Consider the following 17,769-nt stretch of genomic DNA (forward strand, 5'->3'; position numbering starts at 1 on the left):
GCATTAATGTAATAAAGCCTTTTCAGTGCTGTAGTTTTCACATCCCACGAATTCCCAGCCTAAAATCCTAACTGCAACGCAAAACCTTAATCTAAATTGGCAACTCAGAAGGTCGAAACGATTTCCTGACATTTTCAATAATGTGCCCACAAAGCTAGTACTGCTTATGTCATAATGTTATGGGAAAGAGTTTCAAATGGTCTGGCATGCATAAGAATTTTGCATCATTGTGTTTGTGGAAGAAAATATAATACAAAGGACATTTTTTGGCAAACTACAGCTGGTCAAAGAGCTTATGAACAGCTTCCCAAATGCCTGTCACCACATTCATGTTCACAATGTGGACTGTGGGGAAACCAAAACCTGTGCTTAATCTGTACACAGTATCTGGCAACCCAGGCTAGAATAGTTCTACAGTAACACACCACTCCTCCAAAAACCACAGATTGAATTTTAACTTTAGACCCATTAGTGGGTGCATTTTCTAACTTTTTTAGACCGCCCAGAACAATCTACAATTGGTTCACTTCCTTGAATGCATGCAAGAGAGTTTCATTTCGTAAAATAGCGCATATGTGATTTAGGTGTGAGGGGAGCAGATTCTCTAGTTTAAGCTCCGATGGAGGAGCCTTGGTTCTGACTGGAAAGTAAATGTGAATTCCTGGGGAAAGGAAACAGCTGAGCAAGCACTGTATATCTGAAGGGGCATGGCAGCTTCTCCAGAGTGTTTGGATAAAGACTGTACAGATCTGTCTAGAGCCATCATCTAAAGCGATGATGAATTAATGCTTATACTGCATCCCAGCCAGCGACAAGTATGTCCACTGTTTTTGTCCAGCACTGGCATTTTCTCCCCTTTAATCGCTCCAGGTTTCACAATATTCAGACCCTCCAACGCTCTTCAAATAAAGCGAAAATTCAAGTTTAAAAGCATGATCATTTTGGAAAAAAATACAGAAACCAATAGAATGGACAGAAACCCATAGTGAGCAATGCAGTACACAATAGCAGGTAGTCATTATATTTTCATTTGCCTCTGGATTGCAGGCATTTTTCACAGGAATTCAAACCCTCCTTTATTAGCGGTGACACACTCGTAAATCTTAAAGAAGGATTCATTTATGATCCAACTCTATCTCAATAATTTACCTCTAATCTACACCCCTGTTTCTGCATGATAAGACATTCTCCTGCTTCAACATAAAATCAAGCCAAAGTCATTTATACAAGGCCATATTTTACTGTTAGTAACTGCTCTAAAAGTACTGACTACATTAGAAAGCAGGGAAAGGATTATGTTTACTCTCACAAACACTCAAAAAGTCCTACAAGGCAAAGCACTCAATATGAACCAAAAGGTCAACAGAAGCTTAAATTGCTCTTATAAGATGAATGATCCACTTTTAAAATAAAAAGTCTCCAACTTTAATTCATAAGTAAGGTGCTGCCACAGAGGGATGCTACTCTAAAGTCTAGCTTTAAAAAAATAAATGCCAAAACCCATCAAAACTACAGCTTTACAGAAAGTCTTCTTCATCTTTATCGTCATGTCCTGACTGTCTGCATATCAGACCCCATCTGCCCAGACTGTCTCCAAAATAATACCTTGCAGAGGTTTACACATTCACCTAACAAGACTGACTCCTGGGTCAGTCTCCGGAGGATACCCAAATCCCTTGGGGGCTGGGTCAGGAAGTGATCCCATCAGAACAAGGAAGCAGCCTAAATGTCTGTGAAGGTTCTCAGTCATCCAGGTCATCGTATTCTAAGTAGCTTTAGGCTGCTTGCAGTATTTGTTTAGACTTTTTAGCTCAAAGAGTAAGAAAGCTTGGTTGTAAAAGCTTTTCTCTTGGGATCATGATTTTATCTTTGATTTTTACTGAAGAATACTGATAATAGAAATGAATATTAAAAGAAAAAAAGAGAAAGAAAAGAAAGAGCTCTAACACTAACTTGCATCTTATCTGGAGGCCACCAGATAGCGATAGCTGTGGTTGTAAAAAAATCTCCAGTCCTACAGAAGCATACAGGAGAGCAGCTTTCTGACCTCACCTCTGTAAACACTCATTTTGTGCCACAGCGAATAGAAAAAGGTTCTACTTTGTAAATGGCAAATAGACTGGTTCTCAAGTAGTGCTTGTCAACTCTACTTGATCACTCAAAGCACTTTATACAACATCTTTTTCACCTGTTCATACAATCACTTTTTTCTGTGCTTTTTCTACCCAAGTGCTTTCTGTCTATTCATTCATACTTCAATAAAGGCATCAGAGGACAAAATCCCAAGGATACTTAGGCATGCAGGACGGAGCAGGGTGGCTAATGATTTGTCAATCCCAAACCAGTTACAGTCAGACCCTGTGCAAAATGGGAGAAGTTACTGTCTCAGTGGTTCTGGCCCTACTGTTACTTTTATTTACTCATGCCTATACTGAACATTTATTATCCCCCAAAGAGTTATGACTCACCCTAATCCCCTAAAGACAACCCAGTCAGAGGCGTTGAGAGGAGGGCTTATTTTTGTGGAATTGCCTTAAAGTATTCTCACAAAAAACAAAAAAAATATCTAGTGCCTCTCAATAAATAAATTGCAGCCAAGTTTCACCTCAGCTAATCTGAGTCACTGAACTTGAGCTCTTGGTTGTGTTTGTAGTGGCAGCATCATTTTTACAGTTCAGTAACAGTTCAGACCTGCTTGCAGGGTGCTGATCAGAACTAACAACCACTCCAAGGAATCCAGTTTTGCTGAGTGAGCTGTAAGGGGTATATTTAGGTGTCACTAGTACTAATTGTCATCTATCAGTGTAAAGTGGACCCATGCTAGCATAAGCTGATAATTTAGCACTCTACCCTCTTGTTCAAATACAGCCAAGTATGATTCCCAAAAGACAAAATGAAAGCAGGTATAATGCCATAGTTGAGTCTTCAAAAAAAACAAAAAAAACAGGTGACTTCCCAGTGGATATATCCAACTTTTATAGGCAGTCTATGATTTGAACACACAAGAGGATTTAATATAAACAGTTCATCATCCAGAGGTAATAAAAGTTGACTAATTAATAAATTGGTACTTGTGGTTTGGACAACATCTAACAAGCTACAGCTTATATTAGTAATGACAGCTCACGGCGGCTGCTCATCACGGTAAACCAACATAGTTTGTGGCAGGCAGGTTCTCCGACTGAGCAGCAGTCACAAACATTGCCTGAGCATGAGAGATGAAGAGATTTGTCACTGTAAATGCAGCTGATAGGAATGCAAACAACGTCTAAGCTGACTAAACCTGGCGTTAAACAAAAACTGAAGCAGAACAGTTCATGAACAAGTATTATCAATACGCAATTAAGTCGTTTCCAAATCTGCACAGCAATAAAAATGCAGCTTATTTTACTTCGACGTCAGTTCATATATTTTGTGACTTACAGGTGTGCATATGAGAGGGTTTCAAAAACTTCTGGGAACCACTGACCTAGAATATATGGACAGCAACATAACAATGTATATCATTCTATAATATTTTCCAGCACTGCTTGAATTTGAAAGATGTGCTTCTAAAGGAAAAAAGAATCAAAATGTCACCGATGAGCATAAATACATTTTTTTAAGAAAGATAAAAGAACATGGCATCGGACTGTCGCCTCACTCCTGTCTGCGTTTATCACAAAGCAGCGGAACCATGACGAGAATATACACAGCTGAATTATGTGTCAGAGCTGTAGGTGTGATTGCTACCATATGCCATCTACCGTCTCCCACAGTCACAGTGATATTCACTGTTCAGAACAATAAGCACGTGCATTAGCAGGATCTCAAAGGAAGAGGATTGAAGCATGCTGTATAACCATGACGACACATAATTATAACTTCAAAGACAGCTCGGAAGATAGCTGATAATGTTTCTTACTGTTACTGTAGACTATTGATGTTCAGGTGTTTTTGTTGTGAGTCACTCATCTAAAGGCTGATGGCTGCTCATTAGTGCTGCATCATCTGTAAATAGAAAGAAATAAGAAAAAAACCACTTAAGACTCAAGCTTTCAGAGATGAAAGATTATTCCTGCAGGTCTACTCTCTGATTACATCAAGCAGAAGTCCATATCTTTGCATCTAAGACTCTTTCCCCGTATCCAGGTGATCCTCAATTCTTTAAGTTACCTAGCTGACAACTTAGCATGCAACCCTTTCAATTAAACAAAACACACATGCACGAGCGGCTGACATGAGTGGCTGTCTACATCAATACAAAGCCATGGAGGAAGAAGGACAAGTTTAAACTTAGGCTGCACACATCCAATGCAAATCCTTCCAATACCCTTGATAAGTAAGAAAAATGCATGTACTGTGATTGTCCAAAAGACCATTGTGAGCAGTCAGGGGAAAAGTCATAAATGAAAAAATATATATAAATAATACAATCAGTGCATACATAGACTGTACAAGCATAGTTATTATAGGTGCTGACTTAGCTTCCAGTGCAATCAAGCACCTTGGATTTTGTCTCATTTCTCATTTCCAATGCTATAAAGTATTTTTATTCATTCAGACTACTGGATTTACAGCACCGACCCAGCTGTAGAGATTTGTTGGTCTTTGGTGTTTATCAATGGTTTAAAGAAGGCAAACACATTGATCACTCACTCTCAAAAATAAAAAGTAAGAAAAAAAAAATCAAATGCTGCACTGATCTGGCAATCAGAAAACGAAAGCTGTATGATGGCTGAACCCATTTTATACACTCTGATGCAAGTTTTGTCTTTACAAGTAGCACAATCTCCAACTTCAAACCTTCTACAACAATCCCAGTCTGAGTTAAAGAAAACAAAGTATCGAGTTTTTAGCCAACTTTACAGCCAGTAAGAAAAAAAAGATGAAAAATACACTCATAACAAACTAACCCTTTAAAGATGAATGATACCCGTCTGCACTCTGCAGTGATTACATTAAGCAGACATCTACAGTGGGGCAAAAAAGTATTTAGTCAGCCACCGATTGTGCAAGTTCCCCCACTTAAAATAATGACAGAGGTCAGTAATTTGGACCAGAGGTACACTTCAACTGTGAGAGACAGAACGTGAAAAAAAAAATCCATGAATTCACATGGTAGGATTTGTAAAGAATTTATTCGTAAATCAGGGTGGAAAATAAGTATTTGGTCACCTCAAACAAGGAAAATCTCTGGCTCTCACAGACCTGTAACATCTTCTTTAAGAAGCTTTTCTGTCCCCCACTCGTTACCTGTATGAATGGCACCTGTTTGAACTCATCATCTGTATAAAAGACACCTGTCCACAGCCTCAAACAGTCAGACTCCAAACTCCGCCATGGCCAAGACCAAAGAGCTTTCGAAGGACACCAGGAAAAGTATTGTAGACCTGCACCAGACTGGGAAGAGTGAATCTACAATAGGCAAGCAGCTTGGTGTGAAAAAATCAACTGTGGGAGCAATCATCAGAAAATGGAAGACATACAAGACCACTGATAATCTCCCTTGATCTGGGGCTCCACGCAAGATCTCATCCCGTGGGGTCAAAATGATCATGAGAACGGTGAGCAAAGATCCCAGAACCACACGGGGGGGACCTGGTGAATGACCTGCAGAGAGCTGGGACCAAAGTAACAAAGGTCACCATCAGTAACACACTACAACGGCAGGGAATCAAATCCCGCAGTGCCAGACGTGTTCCGCTGCTGAAGCCAGTGCATGTCCAGGCCCGTCTGAAGTTTGCCAGAGAGCACATGGATGATACAGCAGAGGATTGGGAGAATGTCATGTGGTCAGATGAAACCAAAGTAGAACTTTTTGGTATAAACTCAACTCGTCGTGTTTGGAGGAAGAAGAATACTGAGTTGCATCCCAAGAACACCATACCTACTGTGAAGCATGGGGGTGGAAACATCATGCTATGGGGCTGTTTTTCTGCCAAGGGGACAGGACGACTGATCCGTGTTAAGGACAGAATGAATGGGGCCATGTATCGTGAGATTTTGAGCCAAAACCTCCTTCCATCAGTGAGAACTTTGAAGATGAAACGAGGCTGGGTCTTCCAACATGACAATGATCCAAAACACACCGCCCGGGCAACAAAGGAGTGGCTCCGTAAGAAGCATTTGAAAGTCCTGGAGTGGCCTAGCCGGTCTCCAGACCTCAACCCCATAGAAAATCTGTGGCGGGAGTTGAAAGTCCGTGTTGCTCGGCGACAGCCCCAAAACATCACTGCTCTCGAGAAGATCTGCATGGAGGAATGGGCCAAAATACCAGCTACTGTGTGTGCAAACCTGGTAAAGACCTATAGTAAACGTTTGACCTCTGTTATTGCCAACAAAGGTTATGTTACAAAGTATTGAGTTGTATTTTTGTTATTGACCAAATACTTATTTTCCACCCTGATTTACGAATAAATTCTTTACAAATCCTACCATGTGGATTCATGGATTTTTTTTTCACATTCTGTCTCTCACAGTTGAAGTGTACCTCTGGTGCAAATTACTGACCTCTGTCATCATTTTAGGTGGGGGAACTTGCACAATCGGTGGCTGACTAAATACTTTTTTGCCCCACTGTATATATTTCTTCCTTGTCCATCTACATGTTGTGTATTAAAACAATCTAAGAAAAGCAATTTATAGACTAAAGCGTTTAAGACTGCTTTTCTCACTGTGTTGAAATCATCCAAGTCATACAGAGGCTCTTCACAGTAATTTATTGGTAGGTGGACGGCAATAAGCAACCCCTGGGGTGTAAAAAATACTAATAATAATGAGAACAAACACTGCAATCAGTCAATAAGGATATAACTGAAAAAGTGGGTGAAATATATTTTTATTACATTAGTTCGTGCCTGATGAATGAGGTGCAGACTTAGCTCATGGTGTAATCAAGCACCATGAGCCTGGTCTCATGTCCAATACCTTAAACTATTTTTATTCATTCAGACTATTGGATTTACAGCACCGTCCCAGCTATAGAGATTTGTGGGCCTTCAGTGTTTATTAATGGCTTAAAGAAAGCAAACAAACACACTGATCAATCACTCTCAAAAATGCAATGTTGAAAAAACCAGGGAAAAATCAATGATATGCTTGTGTGGCACTCAGAAACCAAAAGCCATATGACAGCTGAGCCCATTTACTAGAACGCCACGTCTGCTTTGCCTTTATAAGATCTGCAATCCCAAGTTTCTTCTAAAGTGAATCTTGTTTTTACATTTTATCACAGAAGTGGAGATTCTATCAAACCTTCACTGTACTGTGACATTTTTCAGCATGATATCAGAGTTCAAATTAGCACTTCAGAAAGGACACACTCGAGATTAAAGTGTGCTGTCTGCACATTTGATAAATGAGGGCCAAAGTTTTCTATTATGTGTTAGCCTGTAGTAATGCATAGTTATCATAAAAGTGCCTGAGGAATTTGTGGGGAAATGACATTCAGAGATAGATTTAAAGGGCACAGACTGTGGAAGGTGTTGCATTAATTTGAGCTAGGTGACTTCCCCCTGTGAGATTTTGTTGATATATACACTGCTGGATATGGAAATACAGGTTTTGCAATTTTAAAGTCAGCATGTGAGGCATTTCTGGCAACACAGATGATACAATAGTCAGCGTACTGTATGAGGTCAGACCTCGAGCAACACTAATAATATGTTTAGAGCAACCTTCTTGCTAGACTTCTGACCTTAATTTGTAAATATGTGAGAAGATAAAGAAGCCATATCATAGACACGATAAAACAAAATAAATTTCAAATAGTTAATGTAGTTTGGAACATTGAACGATAAGATTTCTCATTTCGGCACATTTAGTGAGAGGAAATTTTACACTGTCCAGCTATTGAGACCATATAGTCAAAAAGAGCAGCTAAGCTTTTAGTATTATTATGTTTCAGCAGTACATATATCTTTGCATCGTATGTATGCTATGTATATCCATCCATTTGCTTCCGCTTATCCTTTTCAGGGTCGCGGGGGGCGCTGGAGCCTATCCCAGCTGTCATAGGGCGAGAGGCGGGGTACACCCTGGACAGGTCGCCAGTCTGTCGCAGGGCCAACACACAGGGACAGACAACCATTCGCACTCACATTCACTCGCACATTCACACCATTCACACAATGGCAATTTGGATTTTCCAATTAACCTATCCCCTCAAGCTGCATGTCTTTGGACGGTGGGAGGAAGCGGGAGTACCCGGAGGGAACCCACGCAAACACGGGGAGAACATGCAAACTCCACACAGAAAGACCCCGGCCTGATGTTGGAATTGAACTCAGGACCTTCTTGCTGTGCGGCAACAGTGCTAACCACCGTGCCACCGTGCTGCCCTGCTATGTATATATAAATAGAAAATAAAAAAGGGCTTCAAGTCCAACCTTGTGGTACACCACAGGTAATGTGAGCTACAGGTGATGAACTGTTACCCATGTTGACAGAACTTGGACTTTTGAAGTAAGCTAACAAAAGCAAAGTGGATAAAGATAAAACTATCCATAGCACAGAGGCAGCCAAAAACCAGAAGCCTCGGTATGAGCAATGGATCAAAGAATTTACGAGGGAAACTACAGAGATGAGTGAAAAAAGAAAAGGGTTATTGTCTTTTATCTGTTGAAGTTATAAACATAACAGAAAGTGATGTAACTGCTTTTTTTTTTGGCAAGGTAAAATATGCCAGGCAAAGGTGGGAGCACAGCAGCTCACTGTCAGTTAATTAACTGTACCTCTTATCAGCAGCAGAGCACTTCATTTTTGATTATTTAAGCGAGAGATCCTGTAGCTTACTCTGGTTTATAAAGTTTAATCATTACATTTATTATGAAAATATTTTGCATTGAAGAAAAGTACATTTTTTGTTTGTATATGCTATCAGTTTTATATACAAAGAAAATCAAAATGTGCAAAAAGTGGTACTGGCAGGTTAAACTTACAAAACAATGGAATGGGTCAAGAAAATTCCAATTGGTGCATCTCTACTGTAAAGTAAAAGAATAAAGCAAAAGAAATACATTAAATGCATTAAATATATCAAAAAGAAAGACATTATATATGATTTTATTCATACAGTGGGGCAAAAAAGTATTTAGTCAGCCACCGATTGTGCAAGTTCCCCCACCTAAAATGATGACAGAGGTCAGTAATTTGCACCAGAGGTACACTTCAACTGTGAGAGACAGAATGTGAAAAAAAAATCCATGAATTCACATGGTAGGATTTGTAAAGAATTTATTCGTAAATCAGGGTGGAAAATAAGTATTTGGTCACCTCAAACAAGGAAAATCTCTGGCTCTCACAGACCTGTAACGTCTTCTGTAAGAAGCTTTTCTGTCCCCCACTCGTTACCTGTATGAATGGCACCTGTTTGAACTCATCATCTGTATAAAAGACACCTGTCCACAGCCTCAAACAGTCAGACTCCAAACTCCGCCATGGCCAAGACCAAAGAGCTTTCGAAGGACACCAGGAAAAGTATTGTAGACCTGCACCAGACTGGGAAGAGTGAATCTACAATAGGCAAGCAGCTTGGTGTGAAAAAATCAACTGTGGGAGCAATCATCAGAAAATGGAAGACATACAAGACCACTGATAATCTCCCTCGATCTGGGGCTCCACGCAAGATCTCATCCCGTGGGGTCAAAATGATCATGAGAACGGTGAGCAAAGATCCCAGAACCACACGGGGGCACCTGGTGAATGACCTGCAGAGAGCTGGGACCAAAGTAACAAAGGTCACCATCAGTAACACACTACAACGGCGGGGAATCAAATCCCGCAGTGCCAGACGTGTTCCGCTGCTGAAGCCAGTGCATGTCCAGGCCCGTCTGAAGTTTGCCAGAGAGCACATGGATGATACAGCAGAGGATTGGGAGAATGTCATGTGGTCAGATGAAACCAAAGTAGAACTTTTTGGTATAAACTCAACTCGTCGTGTTCGGAGGAAGAAGAATACTGAGTTGCATCCCAAGAACACCATACCTACTGTGAAGCATGGGGGTGGAAACATCATGCTATGGGGCTGTTTTTCTGCCAAGGGGACAGGACGACTGATCCGTGTTAAGGACAGAATGAATGGGGCCATGTATCGTGAGATTTTGAGCCAAAACCTCCTTCCATCAGTGAGAACTTTGAAGATGAAACGAGGCCGGGTCTTCCAACATGACAATGATCCAAAACACACCGCCCGGGCAACAAAGGAGTGGCTCCGTAAGAAGCATTTGAAAGTCCTGGAGTGGCCTAGCCGGTCTCCAGACCTCAACCCCATAGAAAATCTGTGGCGGGAGTTGAAAGTCCGTGTTGCTCGGCGACAGCCCCAAAACATCACTGCTCTCGAGAAGATCTGCATGGAGGACTGGGCCAAAATACCAGCTACTGTGTGTGCAAACCTGGTAAAGACCTATAGTAAACGTTTGACCTCTGTTATTGCCAACAAAGGTTATGTTACAAAGTATTGAGTTGTATTTTTGTTATTGACCAAATACTTATTTTCCACCCTGATTTACGAATAAATTCTTTACAAATCCTACCATGTGGATTCATGGATTTTTTTTTCACATTCTGTCTCTCACAGTTGAAGTGTACCTCTGGTGCAAATTACTGACCTCTGTCATCATTTTAGGTGGGGGAACTTGCACAATCGGTGGCTGACTAAATACTTTTTTGCCCCACTGTATGTACCTTCAGTGAAACGCAATGTCTTTTTTTTAGCTTTTGACTTTGTAACTAAATCTCAACATTGATTCAATTTCTTGATTAGTGGTTTTCTATCTGTTGTGGGTGGTTTCACAGTTACAGGTAATACCATATTTGGGGCATAAATTGGTATCACCCAATATATACAGACCAAAGGTATATTTATTTATATTTTAAGTAATAGATTTTATGCATTTCATTATCTGAAACTATATGACCACCTAGAAAGACACCAACAACTATACTTGTAGTTGATAAGCATACTTTACAGTCATTTTATCTGATAAGTTGTCTATAATGTTTCATAATGACTGATTGATGTCACATGAAAAATCTCACACTAAAAGTGCAGAGTTTGACTTATTGCTCTCATCTATGCACACTGGTGGCATGTGAAGTTCTGCCAGAAACCTCTATGTATTTCTTAGTACTGCAAGTCCACCGTTCTATCACAATGTATCAGGAAAAGTCCATTTTTGGCATACAGAGAAACAAAAACAAAAACTTCATCATGAAAACCTGCACTAGTTTAGATAAGGAAAAGTTTCAGAGACGAAAAAGAGATGTGTGTCTTCTCTTAGATTCAAAACTCAAAATCCAAGCCCTCTCTCCTCTCTTAAAATCTAATCCTTCCCTTCTCCATGTTGCCATTTCCATCTCAGCAAAAACAAAGGTGACATGATCAAATTTATCCCCTCTCCAGCTGAGGATTAATGCAAAATGGATTTTCTTCAGCAATACTTTCTCACCTTTCTGGCTTCCCACAGTGTGTATTATACTGAATAACAGTGGTGAATGGATTAACAAACAGCCTGTCATTTCCATATCCCCTCAAGCACTAAGTTTATGTTTCAGAAATGTGGCTTTACAAAACAGAGAGTGGAATCTTATTAAGGAAACAGGTGTTTAGGTTGTAACGGTTACCATCAAATTTACTTTAAATGTAGGTTGTAAACAGTCCAGTTATTTAAATTAAAAGCGATATCTACCAAGGAGGCAATTCAGTACCCTGCACAAAAAATGTTTAAAAAAAAAAAAAAAAAAAAAAAGAGCCTACAATGACAGGCTTCAGTCTGAGCATGTTGGTAAAGCACGTGCAGGAATATGACAGAGGATCACGGCACCATTCTGATGAAATTAATTTATTCTGCTCCTCCTCATTAGGAGAAAGCCAATCACCCAAAAATCATAATTAAGATATGATGACAGCGAGAGGCTTGAAGTCACAAGGACAGGGGTGGGTGACTTGTTATGAAAGAGCGAGGTCTGCTGGATTAATCCTCTTAGGCAAGTTTTGACAGCTAGGCAGAAAGTGGACTCAAAAACAAACTATGAAACACGCCTTGATCTGGAATTCCAAGTAAAGTCAAGTTTATTCATATGGTCCAATATTAAACATGACTCAAAGGGACTTAGAGGCTCAGGACACGAACCCAGCTCAACTTTTTTAAGAGAAGAAAAAACTTCCAAAAGAATACAAAGAGAAAGTATTCATACGAGTATAATCACACAAGAGGATTACAATTAGTGCAATAGTAAATCTGACACGGTATATTTCATCTAATCAAGTCAGAGTGATATGCCCCATGGAGGAATGAAACAAGTCAAATTAAATCTTGCAATAACTTCTTCAAAATATGCCAGAAGCTGTTGACCACCAGACAGACAAACAAGTGGATAAAGTAATTGCGGAGGATGTGTGTTTCTAAATGGTTGAGGTCATGGTGGGGTAGCATCTACCATCCTGACCCATATAATAATCCTCTTTCAAAAATAAACTCTTCTAAACGTATCGAACCCTTTTTCTCCCTCTGGGCTCCATAACGAAAGTTTCCTGATAGCAAAACACCATCATGTGAGCAGCAGCACAGATCCAGTACCAAACATGCTGGAAGTGGTAGATAAGAGAGAGGATATCCAGATAGCACCAGACTGGCTCTAGCCCATCTCACTTCCTGAGGGGCAGGACTCTGCGTACGCTGGGCAGATGTCAAGGTTTTAGTACAGAATGTGCAAGCTGGCATTAACATCTTGAAACCTGCAGTGTTCTGACCCAAACACAGAAACTTCAGACAGCTTTCGACAGCTTTCTTGGAAGCGTTTGAGAAAAAAGCCAGTGCAGGGACTCTGTGACTTGTACGCTTTTTAAATGGCTCATTTTTCATGCTACATTAGGGTTTCCACAGCATTAAATGACAACGGGAAAAGATTATGTATGTGTGCTTTAAATAACACCACTATAAATTGATACAGAATACCATATGAAGCTTTATGGGATGCTGTAATAGAGATCATGGCTTAATAACGGTTTTAATTTTATATCTTTGATGATTAGATCACTGATAATCCCAGTAATGGAACTGTCATTCATGTTTATACTATTCATATGAAAGTGGGTCACAATTTATTTTGGCTGGGACAGAATTTTTGTCACCAGTTTTTGCAAAGATGGTACTGGATACACTTGTACACTGGAGCCAAGGAGAAGAAGAAAAACACGTAATTAGAAATGAAATATCCCTTATTTGTTGGTATTACAAAGGCGAGATGAAAACAAATGCTCTAGGTAAAGCATAACAGACAATAAAATTGGCTTCAAAAAATTTGGCCATCAGCCATTATCAATGTTTTAATCAGACACATTGCTAGCACCCTCAGTCTGTTACCAATGAACAGATGCAGTAGACTGTTATCATAAATTCCAATCAATGATAAACACAGCAAAGCAGATTATGCAGACATGTAAAGAAAATTATGTGAACAAGTCCAGTTGTAATTGTTATTGTAAAATGATTTACGTATGAAAGGTTTAGTTTAAGCTCTTTCAAACCATAAACAAGTAGTTTATTTTAACTAAACCCAACCAATGCCAAACTAAACACCATAAAAAAACAATAAAAGTAAAGAGTAGGGAAAACCACAAGTTAAAAAACCAGGCAAGGGAAATTAGAAAGATGGGTCTTAGACTCACATGCTCAGTTGAAGGTTGAACTGAATATACTTCCTAATGGAGACTAATGCCATTTCAAAGCAGAAACACTCCCACATGCTTATCAGGAGTGAAAACAGCTGGTGATACTGGCCATTTAATGAGCTGGTGAAAATCTGTAAGAAGAATCAGCCTTTCTCAGCAGCATTTTTTTTTTTAGCAAATCCCAGCTTGTTTGGAAGTTAGGGACAAAGGGCATGACCAGTCATGATACTGTTTCTCTGGCGCAGATGGCTTTAAGCGTGGTAGATTGAGGCTGGACATTTCAACCTCAAAAGAGCCCTGTTTGACTGAGCCACGTTGCATTTACTTCTGTAGTTTATGCAACAATAAAGCAAGCACAAGCATGTCTGAGAGCGAGAGCCGTATGTCAGCATGCAATGACGATATAGTATCTAAACTGCTATTGTTTAAAAAGGGAGCTACTTTAACAACCTCCAACAATACACAAGAAAGCTGTTCCTGCTAAAGGTGAAAACAACAAACTTGCTTCCCCACTTGAGCCAAAAACACAACATTCAGTACACCCAGGCTACGAGGGAGGAGATACTAGCAGCTGGCAACCCAACCCAAAAGATGCACATCACTGAGCATTACTGGAGCACTCACAAGCTCGATTCCATATGACTAGAAGAGCAAACAGTGGGTGGAAATTACTGATGAAGTAACACGGTGGAATATGTTTCTGTTTTATTATGTGACAATGTTGTGCCGGCTCCTGAAGAGTTAAAGGGTTAAGTTAGTGTTAAACTGTTTAATAGTAGTAGGATCATTGTACTGTTGCTTAAAATTCCCAGAGTCAACACTACCTAGGCACTTTTTGTGCGTACACTGACTTATGTTGTGTCACTGGATATAATGCGATGTCACTAATGTTGCACAATATTGCTGCTGGTGCTGGCTCCTTGTATCAATATAAATCCCACTTTAAATGAGTTACTGTCACCAGTGACAGAAGCGTATTGGAAAAGAAGGACAGAAAATGCCCTTTATTTACTCATAAACGCTGCTGCCTGCGAACTCCGAGCATCAATAAAACATTCAGCTTTTTCCTTTTTTCTACATCATGAAATTTCAGTACTGCAAATTTTCTTTATCTCATTTTGAGGCGATATTGCCCATCGTGAAATATGTTATTGCATGTTATTCTTCTTTTGAACAGCCATTATTATTAATAAGTAGAAAAAAGGACCTTAAAGATAATTATTTTAAACTACTCTGAAATAACCACTCATGTCCAAACATCAGTGTATTTGGTTGAAGATATACACATTAAAGTTACAACAGGGCCGAGCCACACTTTCATGTAGTACCACTTTCTACCACAAGATACTGTAGCAAGTCAACTAACAACACATCGTGGGTGGTATGGGGAAGGAAATTCTTTTGAAGAAATGGGGGTGGAGCTTGAAAGAAATAAGTGTTAAATAAATAAAAAACAAAACAATTAAAAATAAAATACCTCACACAGTCCCTGGTGAAATGCTGCCCCCAGATGGTGAAAGTTTTAGTTAATGCCACGGTGTTTAAAAACAGCTAGCAAATTCACAATTAAATCCCGTTCCCAAGATTTGGGATACATATGAGAAAGTTCAGTGCAGTGCAGTGGAAGCGGATGATCTGCTGTAAGAACACCTGCAAGAAGACGATGAGCAAGGAAAGTACATGGGAAATACAAGAATTAGAACCATTTTTCACCACAACAGAGATCACAACTCCAACTGTGACCCAGAAGAAGCAAGTGTTAGATGGATTCATGTGCACATGAAGATTAAACATGGATGCACCCAGGTATTCATGGGAGTATACGCACATAACGGCAGATGTAAATCCTGCTTTGCAATCTCTCCTTAGAAACACAGCTCAAGCTTTATGCTGATTAGCATCTATTTCACGTCATGGTGTTTACAGCAGTTTGTGTTGATTTTGTATTTGTTTGAGTTGAATCGTCCAGTAAATTATTGGCAGAAAGATGGCAAAAATGTTCAGTGTGTAAATACCACTGGGAGGGGAAAATTGAGTTTAGCATATAATGAATAAAACAAGGTCTGAATAAGTCATTTGAAAGTGGAGAAGTACTTAAGAGATGGGAATTGTTTTTTTATCATTATATTATACTGAATCCCACAAGATCTACCAGCAAAACACACACACACACACACACACACACACACACACAGCTGCAGAAAAAGCTGCATCACTTTCGGTAAGAACCTACAGCAGCTTTAATGCACAACCTGACCTAGTTAAGGCACTAACTGATATTCCTTGTCAACCTCAGACAAGCTAGGCTGAACTGTATTTCCACACGTGCAAAGAAACCTTAATCAGCCTTCCCCTCAGTGTGCACAGAGCGAGACTGTTGGCTGACATAGAGAGCAACAAGGGGATTTGTATTATTGATAAAACATTACCAGAACACCTCCCTGATTTGGAATAAATATAGAAGCACATCTCTGCTTCTGCTGAGCCAGCCTACCCAAGTACAATAAACTGTTTTACCTCTAAGTGTGGAAGTGAATTCTACTGTTTTCCTCATGTGGTTTCAGCCTTTTGACAGACAACAAATACCCCTGGCTGAGCATTAAACTCAAAGCTGAACAGATCTGTTCTACCATTGTCACTGTGTTGATACTCACAGAAGCACCTGTGCAAGTCAAATCAAAAGACAATGCTTTCTGCAAAAATCATCCTGGTGTGAGAAACAGTCTGCACTTAAATGTGCTTTTTGTAAGTGAATAACAAGAATGGTACAAGAATGGTAAAGCACGTGTCAGTGGGGGTAGCCTGACACCTGGGTAATTGAGTATCTTTATCTTCAATGTGAAGAAAATACCTGTAATTATAACTTAAATGTACATTTCAACAACATTTTTAATAACAGTCGCACAAAACATTTATAATTTTACCTTCATAACATCTTCTTCATTAAAAAGTTGTTTATTTATTTATACAGCACAAAACCACAACATAATAATGTATGTAACCTTATCTTTTCCACTGAGCAAGCAAGCAAAATAATATTTAAATGGTTCATTTCATTTAAGTTGGAAGTACAATGCAATTCAAAAAGTATAAACTACCACAGAGATTCAGAACCACTAAACTTTATTAACTAACTTTGCTCGTACCCAGTTCAGTCCTGTTTTTCTCTTGAAACTGAACACATTCAACAAGGTCTGAAAACATTTCTCAGAGATTTTGGTCCACCACCAGTCTGAACTGTTGATACAAGGCAGGATAAATCATTGTTTCCATGTTGTTTATGCCAAATTCTGGCCATAACACCCAGATGTCATAGCAGAAATCAAGACTCCTTAGGCAACGTTTTTCCAGTCTGTTGTCCAATTATTGTGCTCCCGTGTGAGCTCTGCTTTGCTGTTCTTAGCTGACAGGAATGGCACTCGGATTGATTTTCTTCTGTTGTAGTTCATTTGCTTGTAGGTTCAATGTGTGCAATGAGAGATGCTCCTCTGCATGCCTTACATGTTATGAGTGGTTGTATGAGTTACTGTTGCCTTCCTATCAGGATGAAGCAGTCTGGTATTCTCTTCTGACCTCTGACAACAAGGCATTTTCACCCAGAGAACTGACACTCACTGGATTTTTTTTTTTTTTTTTGACCAGCCTAGAGATGATTTTGTGGGAAAAATCCCAGCAGATCAGCAGTTTCTGAGATACTCCGATAAGTCCGTCTGGCACCAACAACTATGACTCAAATAACCTTTCTTCCTCATTCTGATGCTTAGTTTGAACTTCAGCAGATTGTCTTGACCATGTCTACATGACTAAATGCACTGAGTTGTTGCTATGTGACTGTTAATATCTAATCGGGCTGATGGCTCTATGACCATAAGATGTACACAAGATATAGCAAGTGACTATTAAAAATATTCACTTTGTCAACAAAAAGAAATGCACCAGTAGCATAGTAAAATTATAAGATCCATAAGTTAAAATCTAATTTAAAAAAAAAAAAAAAGCAGAAATAAAATAGTAACTGGTAAATTTTAGTATACCAAAAGATGATGACCTCAGGGATCAATGACAGGTGGATGCCACTTGTTTCCCAGCTTTGCATTAAACTGATGTTATCCTTA

General features: G+C 39.5%; 1 protein-coding gene across 5 annotated transcripts in view; it reads right to left on the reverse strand.

Annotated features, from left to right (window-relative positions):
* gulp1a (GULP PTB domain containing engulfment adaptor 1a) overlaps positions 1-17,769 on the reverse strand; it is a 98,704-nt gene that overhangs the window by 52,642 nt on the left and 28,293 nt on the right. Inside the window, exon 2 of one of the 5 annotated variants that reach the window (XM_085434592.1) lies at positions 3,905-3,990. The exons of the other annotated variants lie outside the window; for them this stretch is intronic. The gene's annotated coding sequence lies outside the window, so the exon portion shown is untranslated. The remainder of the gene's footprint in view (positions 1-3,904; positions 3,991-17,769) is intronic. 5 annotated transcript variants of the gene reach the window in all.

This window comes from Copadichromis virginalis, linkage group LG16 (assembly GCF_057382275.1).
Source record: "Copadichromis virginalis isolate Kocher_CV1m ecotype Utaka linkage group LG16, C_Virginalis_male_GT1.1, whole genome shotgun sequence".
Classification (NCBI taxonomy): domain Eukaryota; kingdom Metazoa; phylum Chordata; class Actinopteri; order Cichliformes; family Cichlidae; genus Copadichromis; species Copadichromis virginalis.